General features: G+C 43.0%; 1 non-coding gene across 1 annotated transcript; it reads left to right on the top strand.

Moving 5' to 3' along the window:
* Positions 1–6,377: 6,377 nt before the first annotated feature.
* On the top strand, positions 6,378–6,516 carry LOC132216002 (small nucleolar RNA SNORA8). Its single transcript, XR_009448685.1, has one exon. It is a non-coding gene; the product is annotated as a small nucleolar RNA SNORA8 (small nucleolar RNA).
* The last annotated feature ends 1,743 nt before the right edge of the window (positions 6,517–8,259 follow it).

The following is an 8,259-nucleotide window of genomic DNA, read 5'->3' as shown; positions in this document are numbered from 1 at the left end:
AAGAATCTTATGTGGGTCATTCTCAACAAAAGTCTGTTTTGATTGTTTTCAATTTTTTTTTAAATGTAAGCAGACTGTCTCTTTTGAAGACTTTCTATTTCTTTACCTTTTAGCATTTTTTTCTCTTTGAACTATAATTTTGTATTTCCTATATCTATGATGACCTTGACTCGTAGTCATCCTCAGTGATTCCAAATTAAAAAATAATCAGTAATATACTCAGAGTTTTCACAACTTAAATATATTTTCATTTAAAATACATGTTAAGTAAAAATTAAAATTAAATTTGATATATAAAAAAATAAGATAAAGATATCTCCCAGAAAATAGAAGAATGAAAATATATGATGTTTAAAAACTGAATTTAGAAGGTTGAACATGTGAATAATAATTCCAGAAAGAAAACCTGAATTAAAAATAATTAAAAACAACAACTCATAATATACAAAAAATATTTTCAGAAATGAAGAACTTAGAATCTCCAGATTTAAGGGACCACCAGTTTTCCAGACCACACATACAACAGCAATTGAGAAAAAAACTCAAAATCCTTAAAATCTTCCACAAGAAAAAAGTTAGCTTATACATGATCCAGAATCAGAATAGCATCAAATTTAATAATAGAAGTACAAAAGCCAGAATACAATGGAAGAAATGCCTTTGAAATTCTAAAGATGAATTATTTGCAACCTAGAATTTTATATGTAACCCAACTATCAATCAACTGTATTGTAGAGAAAGAAATTTCCAGATATGCGTCACCACAAAAAGTTTACCTTACATCGATTCTTTACCACAATGATATTGGAAGTTTTATTTTTCTACAAAAACAAGAAAATAAACCAAAAATAGGAAAGATCCAGGATCCCAAAAATAGGAGATCTGTCACTAGAAAGACATGAGGAAAATCTTCAAAATGACGGTGGTGGATGATCATACGAAAACAGCTCTCAATAAAAACAAGCAGTATAGAATGATGAGGTGAGAAAATTCTGGAAGAGATGTCTTAAACAAGATGAAATTAATATAGAACCTGATGGGTGTAAACAGATTGAGAATTTAGCTCTACTGGGGAGGTGGTTTGGGAAGCTAAATTACTGGCACATAAATTATTAAACAGGTGTGTGTGGGGGGGGGAACTCCAGGAAAAGTAAGTGGCCAAAATCATATTATTGGCACAGCTGTAAAAATAATATTAAGCACACAACAGAGCTCTAATCCAAATCCTGAGCTATCTCTACTGGGGAAATGAGAAGTGGGTTCCTGTATGATAGGAATAGGATGAGGAAAAAGAACTAAATCTTCACTTTCCAGAACAGAGCCACCAGCCTCCACGGCAATAGAAACAACTGATAAAGCCTGAGGAACCAGCCCTCCTTGTGAACTTACACATGTGCCCTCAGTTGGAACATTAACACTCTCCCCAGTAAGGTTCTCTGTTCTTTGCATGTCAACTTCAGTGCTGAGCTCTCTCTCTCTAGTTTGCATATACAAATGTCAAGTTCAACATCTTAGTTAAAAGGATTTCTCTTGGTATTAAAGTATTTTATGAATTAAAGAGTAAGATAGGATCTGCTCTGTTACAAATCCACCTTAGTAAATAAGTGGGGGAAATATGTTTTCAGTAACTTCCTGATCCATTTAAATGTCAAAATACATTGTATTATAGCCACTCTCCCCATTTCTGCCTTTTCCTGCCTCCAAATTTTAATGTCTTCCCATGTAAGGGAAAACTCAGATGAAAATGACTGTGAGCAATCTTTTGCTGTTGTACTCTCCTCATGTGCTAATTTACCAGGTATGTGTGTAACATTACAATTCTGGTTCTTGAATATTGGAGATTTTACCTTTTCTTTCTTTTACATATAAACGTGATAATTTCTGAGAAAGCTATTTCTGTTATTTGGGTGTCACACTAGAAAATTTTCAAATGCTGCTTTAATATTGTGAAGAACAAAGTCACAAAGAAGCCCACTAGAAACTATTTCATTCTTTGACACCATGAAACAGTAAAACAAGTATTTTATGGGTAGAATGATGTGTTCTTAAACCTACATTTTTCCAATTAACATATCTTTACTATCTATAGACAATGAAAAAGTGAGAGTTTAAGCAATACTTTGGGTTAATCATATTAACTCAATGTGAAAGACATGCATCCTCAGATACTTCATGCCTGCTCAGTGCCGAGACTCATATCTATCAGGGGTGGATAAGTTATGATCTATTGGCCAATTCTAACCTGCCACCTGTTCTTGTAAATAGTTTTACTGGGACACAACCATGCCTATGTATGGCTGCTTTTGCACTCCAAAGGCAGATTTGAGGAGTTGCGACTATAGAGGCAATAAAGCCAGAAAAATTTACTTCTGACCCTTTTTAGAAAATGTTGGCCAGTTCCTGGGTATGCAATAGAGAGGGAAACATAGAGAATAGGGCAGAGAGAGGAAACTAGCTATGAGATTGTCTTCGTTTTACCATTTTCCAAACTACGGACTAAATTTTGTAACAATTGTGAAAATAATTCATCCATAATAGCACTGAAAACGAAAGTAAGCACTCAGCAAACAAAAATATGTTTCTGACAGATAGGAGTCTGATGGGTTTTATGGATGCGCAAATCAGATCAGAGAAAACAGAAGATGCTTCAGTGGGGGTGGGCACAGAGATTTTTGGTGAAGCCCCCCAAGAGGCCCAGCAGGTACTGAGAGTACAAGTAAACTGGGGGTGGGAATGAGGGTAATTAATTAAAGGACTTACTGTGCACAGCTGGGGCTGGTCAGCCCCTTCAATTTCATATTCTGTTCAGCTGGCTGCAGCAATGAATCCCATCTTAAGCCTCAGGTAGGGCTTTCTAATGAGAAAAATTTATTTGTAAAGAGTCCATTAGTGTGTATTTTAGGACTAGAGAGAGGTATAAAACAAGTATAATGTCACTGGATCAGTGGGGTAAAAAAAGGGGGGGGGGAGAGAAAGGCAGCTGGGTCAGGAGATGGAAATAAACTGAAGTATGTGTCCCCATGTAGAGGATATTGCCATTTAATACTTCTGTGAATCTATTGAGCATACTGCTTCCTGAGGTACAATTTTTAAAGCTCTATTTCCTAACCTCCATTGCAACTAAAATGCAGATATATGACCAGTTCCCCCAATCAGCTGTATGTATATCAGACTTGTTTTATACCTGACCCACATGAAGAAGCAGACTGGGCACAGGGCGTCTGTTCTGCTGCTATGGGAGGCAGCAGATGCAGAGGGACTTCAGGGTCCAAGTGCCAGTAGCTCCCTAAATAGGCAGTTCTTCAGTGAGTTCCTGGCAACTGTTTTCTCCCGGCAGTTTCTTGTAGAAACTGATCCTTGAACTCTCTCAACAATTGGGCGAGTTATTAAATAGCTCTTAATAAATTCCTCCTTGACCAAACTAACTGGAGTATATTCTTTGTTCTTCACCTAAGGATTCTAACAAAAAAAAAAAAAACCCTAAAAATAAAATGTTCTTTAGCTGACCCTTGGCCTCCCTATAAACACAGTCTGTTCTCATACCCTAAAGGAAAATCTGAGGACAGAGCCCTTATTCTTATACAGAAACAACCTTGGCTTTCAGAGAATAAGACTTTTGGGACAATAGCTCCAAGGACTGTGAAAGAAATGGAGGCCACCTCTCTATGCTAATTAATGTAGTTTTTCATTTCTAAATAATTAGTCGATCAAGGTTTGGTTCACTTGGTATTTGAAGAAAATTTACAACTCCAAAAGGAAAGATGAAGTGGACAACAGAAACACTGACCCAGAGAAAACAGAAATAATGTACGTTCTGTTTTGCTTAAAATGCTGTTCATTTTCCTTTGAAAAATTTGAGAAAGTAGTCATTCATAAACAACAAGTAACTACAAAAAAAGGATTTATTAGACAGCAACCATGAGATCTTGGAAATTAATAAAATAATTGCAAGATTAATGTCAACTATATAAACTAAGTAATAGAATGGACACAGATATAGGAGATATCCTATCTAATAAAAGAGAAACATGGTAATTAGCTGTACGTCCACTACCCTTCCCATTGGCTAATCAGCGAGATATGCAAATTAACTGCCAGCCAAGATGGCAGCCAGCAGCCAGCCAGCTTGAAGCGAACATGAGGCTTGCTTGCTTCAGTCAGGGAGGACTCCAGTGTTCCCTGCCTGCCTTGCCGGCCTCTGAGCTTGCCGTTTGAAACACTGTTACAAATATAGAAGCTAAACAAAACCCCAGAAACCTGCTTTCAGCCAGCCAGGATCTCAGAGCTGGAGTTGAAACAGTGTTTCGATTATAGAACCCAAACAAACCAGATACCTGCTTTCAGCAGCGGAGGCCTAAGAGCTGGAGCCAAGCCTCAGAGCTAAAGCTGGCCCAGAATAAAAAAAAAAAAAAAAGGAAAAAAAGGAGCAGTTGGGAGCTTCAATCACCTGCCAGCCTGAAAACAGCCCTCAGCCCCTCACCCAGACTGGCCAGGCACCCCAGTGGGGACCCCCACCCTTATCCAGGACACCCTTCAGGGCAAACCAGCCGGCACCCACCCGTGCACCAGGCCTCTACCCTATATAGTAAAAGGGTAATATGCCTCCCAGCACCGGGATCAGCGGAGCCGCGTGGCCTCCCGGCACCCGGATCAGTGTGACAGGGGGCAGCGCCCAAACCCCCTGATTGCCCTGTGGCTCTGTGTGTGACAGGGGGTGGGGCCACAACCACCCTATCCGCCCTGCTCTGTTCGTGACAGGGGAAGGCACCCCAACCCCCTGATCAGCCCTGCTCTGTGCCTGATAGGGGGGAGCTCCCCAACCCCCTGATCACCCTGCCGCTCTGTGTGTGACAGGGGGCGGGGCCACAACCTCCCTATCCGCCCTGCTCTGTTCGTGACAGGGGAAGGCGCCCCAACCCCCTGATCAGCCCTGCTCTGTGCCTGATAGGGGAGAGCTCCCCAACCCCCTGATCGCCCTGCGGCTCTGTGTGTGACAGGGTGCGGCGCCCCAACCCCCTGATCGGCCCTGCTGTGTGTGTGACAGGGTGTGGCACCCCAACCCCTCCCCCCCACGGGCCCTGTTCTGTGTGTGATGGGGTAGAGCCATAACCTCCCCATCAGCCCTGCCCTGAGTGTGACAGTGGCAGTGCCCCAACCCCCTGATCAGCCCCGCTTTGTGAGTGATAGAGGGCGGCACCCCAACCGCCCCCCACGGGCCCTGCTCTGTGTGTGATGGGGTAGAGCCATAACCTCCCCATTGGCCCTGCCCTGAGTGTGACAGGGTGTGGCGTCCCAAGCCCCTGATCCGCCCTGCTCTGTGTGTGACAGGGGGCGTTGCCCTAACTCCCCTATCGGCCCTACTCTGTGAGTGACAGGGAGGAGCTCCTCAACCCCCTGATCGGCCCTGCTCTGTGTGTGACAGGAGGGGGGAGCTCTCCAACCCCCTTATCGACCCTACTCTGTGTGTGACAGGGTACAGAGCCCCAACCCCCCTGATGGGCCCTGCTCTGTGAGTGACAGGGGAAAGCGCCCCAACCCCTGTTTGGCCCTGCTCTGTGTGTGACAGGGGGTGGCGCCGCAACCTGCCCATCGACCCTGCCTTGAGTGTGACAGGGGGCGGTGCCCCAACCCCCCAATCAGCCCTACCCAGAGCGTGACTGAGGGTGACATTGCAACCTCCCGATCCACCCTGCTCTGTGCATGACAGGGGGCAGTGCCCCAACTCCCCAGTCAGCCCTGCTCTGAGCCGGACCACGGGCTGCACCTAGGGATTGGGCCTGCCCTCTGCCACCCGGGAGCGGGCCTAAGCCAGCAGGTCGTTATCTCCCAATGGGTCCCAGACTGCGAGAGGGCACAGGCAGGGCTGAGGGACCTCCCTCCCCACCCCCCGCCCCCGAGTGCACAAATTTTTGTGCACTGGGCCTCTATTATATATATAAAAGCTTAAGCGACTGGTTGACCAGTCGACCATTCTAACGGTCAACCGGTCAACCGGCAGCTGCCCCCTGGTGGTTAGTTCACTCCCACAGCAGGAGCGCCGCTCAGCTGACCAAAGGGTGCCAGATGCCTGGCTCATGCCTAGCAAGCACAGCTGTAGCTGTGAGAGCCTCTCCCACGGACACTCCCCCTGCGCGCCCCTCCCCCAGCCAGACCGAGACTGTTGAGGCAGCATGTGCAGTGGGGCTGGGATGAGCAGGAGCAGCGCAGCTTCCAGCCCGGGCTCAGATTCCTCCTTGGCAGCCTGCTGCTTCATGCACTACACATCCCTTGGGGGATATAGGACTGCTAGTATTGGCCAATCTCCTCAGGCCAGGCCAAGGGACCCCACCGGCCTCTAGTAATTACATAATAGGTAACATAAATTCAAAAACTTCTAGAACATAGTTCATGTCACTTTCAAATGATTAAGAATCAAATTGCGTGTTCAAAGGACAGTGCAATATAACTTCAGTATCTGGCATCGTTGGTTTTCTTGGCTTTGTGCATGTTAAACCTGGTATTTTTATTGAGAGATTATAAAAAAAGAATCAAATAACATCAAACTTTTTTGCATCATCAAATGAAGCAATAACAAGTATCAGTTAAGAGTGACATGGAAGAATTCTGAAATTTTGCTTTCCACCTATTATTTCAAACAAAACAAAACAATAAAAAAAGCAAGTTTGAAAACCTATCACAGCAAACAGAAAGGAATTCAAGAGAAAGAAATCATGGTTTCTTCAAAACCATTGGATGATTTTAGGAATAAAATTAATAGCAACAACAACAAATAATCAAAGAAGGGCAGTCAGGATGATGGAGGGCTATGAAAAACTATCTTCAGGAAGAACATGGACTCCATTCCATGCAAGTGCTAATAAGAGGTAGGCATGTGTTATCCATAAACTACAATTTCAAGATCATTAGAAAATAGGCAAAAAAACTTTAAAGGCAAATCAAGTTTTAAATATAAAACAAACAAAAGTGAGGTGCTACTTTGGGTAGCTGATGAAGCATAAGAATAAAAATTACATGTCAAACACATTCTCTTGGGATCAGTCATTCCAGCAAGAAGATTAACTTAGAGAATAGACGTCCTCTTTTTGTGCCTTTCCCCTCCCTGCTGGTTGGAAGGGAACACCATCTTGGACCATGACATGGAAGTCAAATGATGGAGAAAACAGAGTAGCAAACAGAAAGGGCCTGGGGCCCTCATACTAGTAGAAACATTGTACCAGTCTGGACTTAATACCAACTCACTTGAGAGAGAAACTTGACATAAGCTACTACCATTTGGGGCCTAGGCCCACTATAATTCAATTCTAGTTTGCTGATATCACTATTAGTTCTTGGCCACCCATTTATAAATGGCCAGTCAATACAGGTTGGCATTCATAACATCATTTCTCTAGTAACTTCACCCACACTCTCCACAACCATCTTTTACTGCTTGAAATACCTGAAAGTTTTTCTTCTCCACCTCCCACCCTTTATCTCTCAGATCCACACAAACTTCTTGCTTCAAATTCTTAAAGCATATAATTAGTTATTGCTATCAAAACTATTAACTAAACTAAATCTTTACTAATTTTTCTTCCAATATCCTTAGCAAAGCCCAATCCCTCTATGGGTCCCCGGATTCTTGCCTCTCTGCCCCTCAGTTGTCCCCTCCCACTTGCATTTTCAGTCCCTCCACTCCCAGAAATGCTTTTAGTTCTCTTAAAAGCAGCATTTTAACTTGTTCCAATAGTTGTCAACTTAATACGAACAAAAAGAACTCTTCCTCCGTGCCACCTCCCTTTCTAGCTACTGTTCTCTCTTCCTCTGCACAATGCACGCTGCTCATCAGCATTATCTGTGCACATGATGTCTACCTTCTCACCTCCCGTTAATTAATAACCCACTTCAAAGGCACTTCTTTACCAGAAACCTGAGAACCTTACTCTCGATAAGAAAACATGCACTTGAAATCTGTATAAAAACCATTTAATACAACCTTTGTGTTAATGCTGGTACCAGAAAATGAAAGGTCACAAACAACCTTCAATCAATGTACTTTTTTAAAATCTTAAACTAACTTGACCTTATGTGACCATACTTTCTCTTGACTATTGTAACAAAAAATTCTCCTGGCTTTTCTCCTATCTATCAGGCCAGTCATTTTCCATTTCCTTTACAGATTCAGAGTTTTCTTTTCAAAAGCTCCAAATTCTTTGTCTTCTCAGTAACTTTCTATATGTCAGCCCCCTCCCCCTAAATACCCTCTACTCTTCCCTTTGC

The sequence above is a fragment of the Myotis daubentonii genome, chromosome 14 (genome assembly GCF_963259705.1).
Source record: "Myotis daubentonii chromosome 14, mMyoDau2.1, whole genome shotgun sequence".
Taxonomy (NCBI): Eukaryota; Metazoa; Chordata; class Mammalia; order Chiroptera; family Vespertilionidae; genus Myotis; species Myotis daubentonii.
This window is presented reverse-complemented; position numbering and strand designations above follow the sequence as displayed.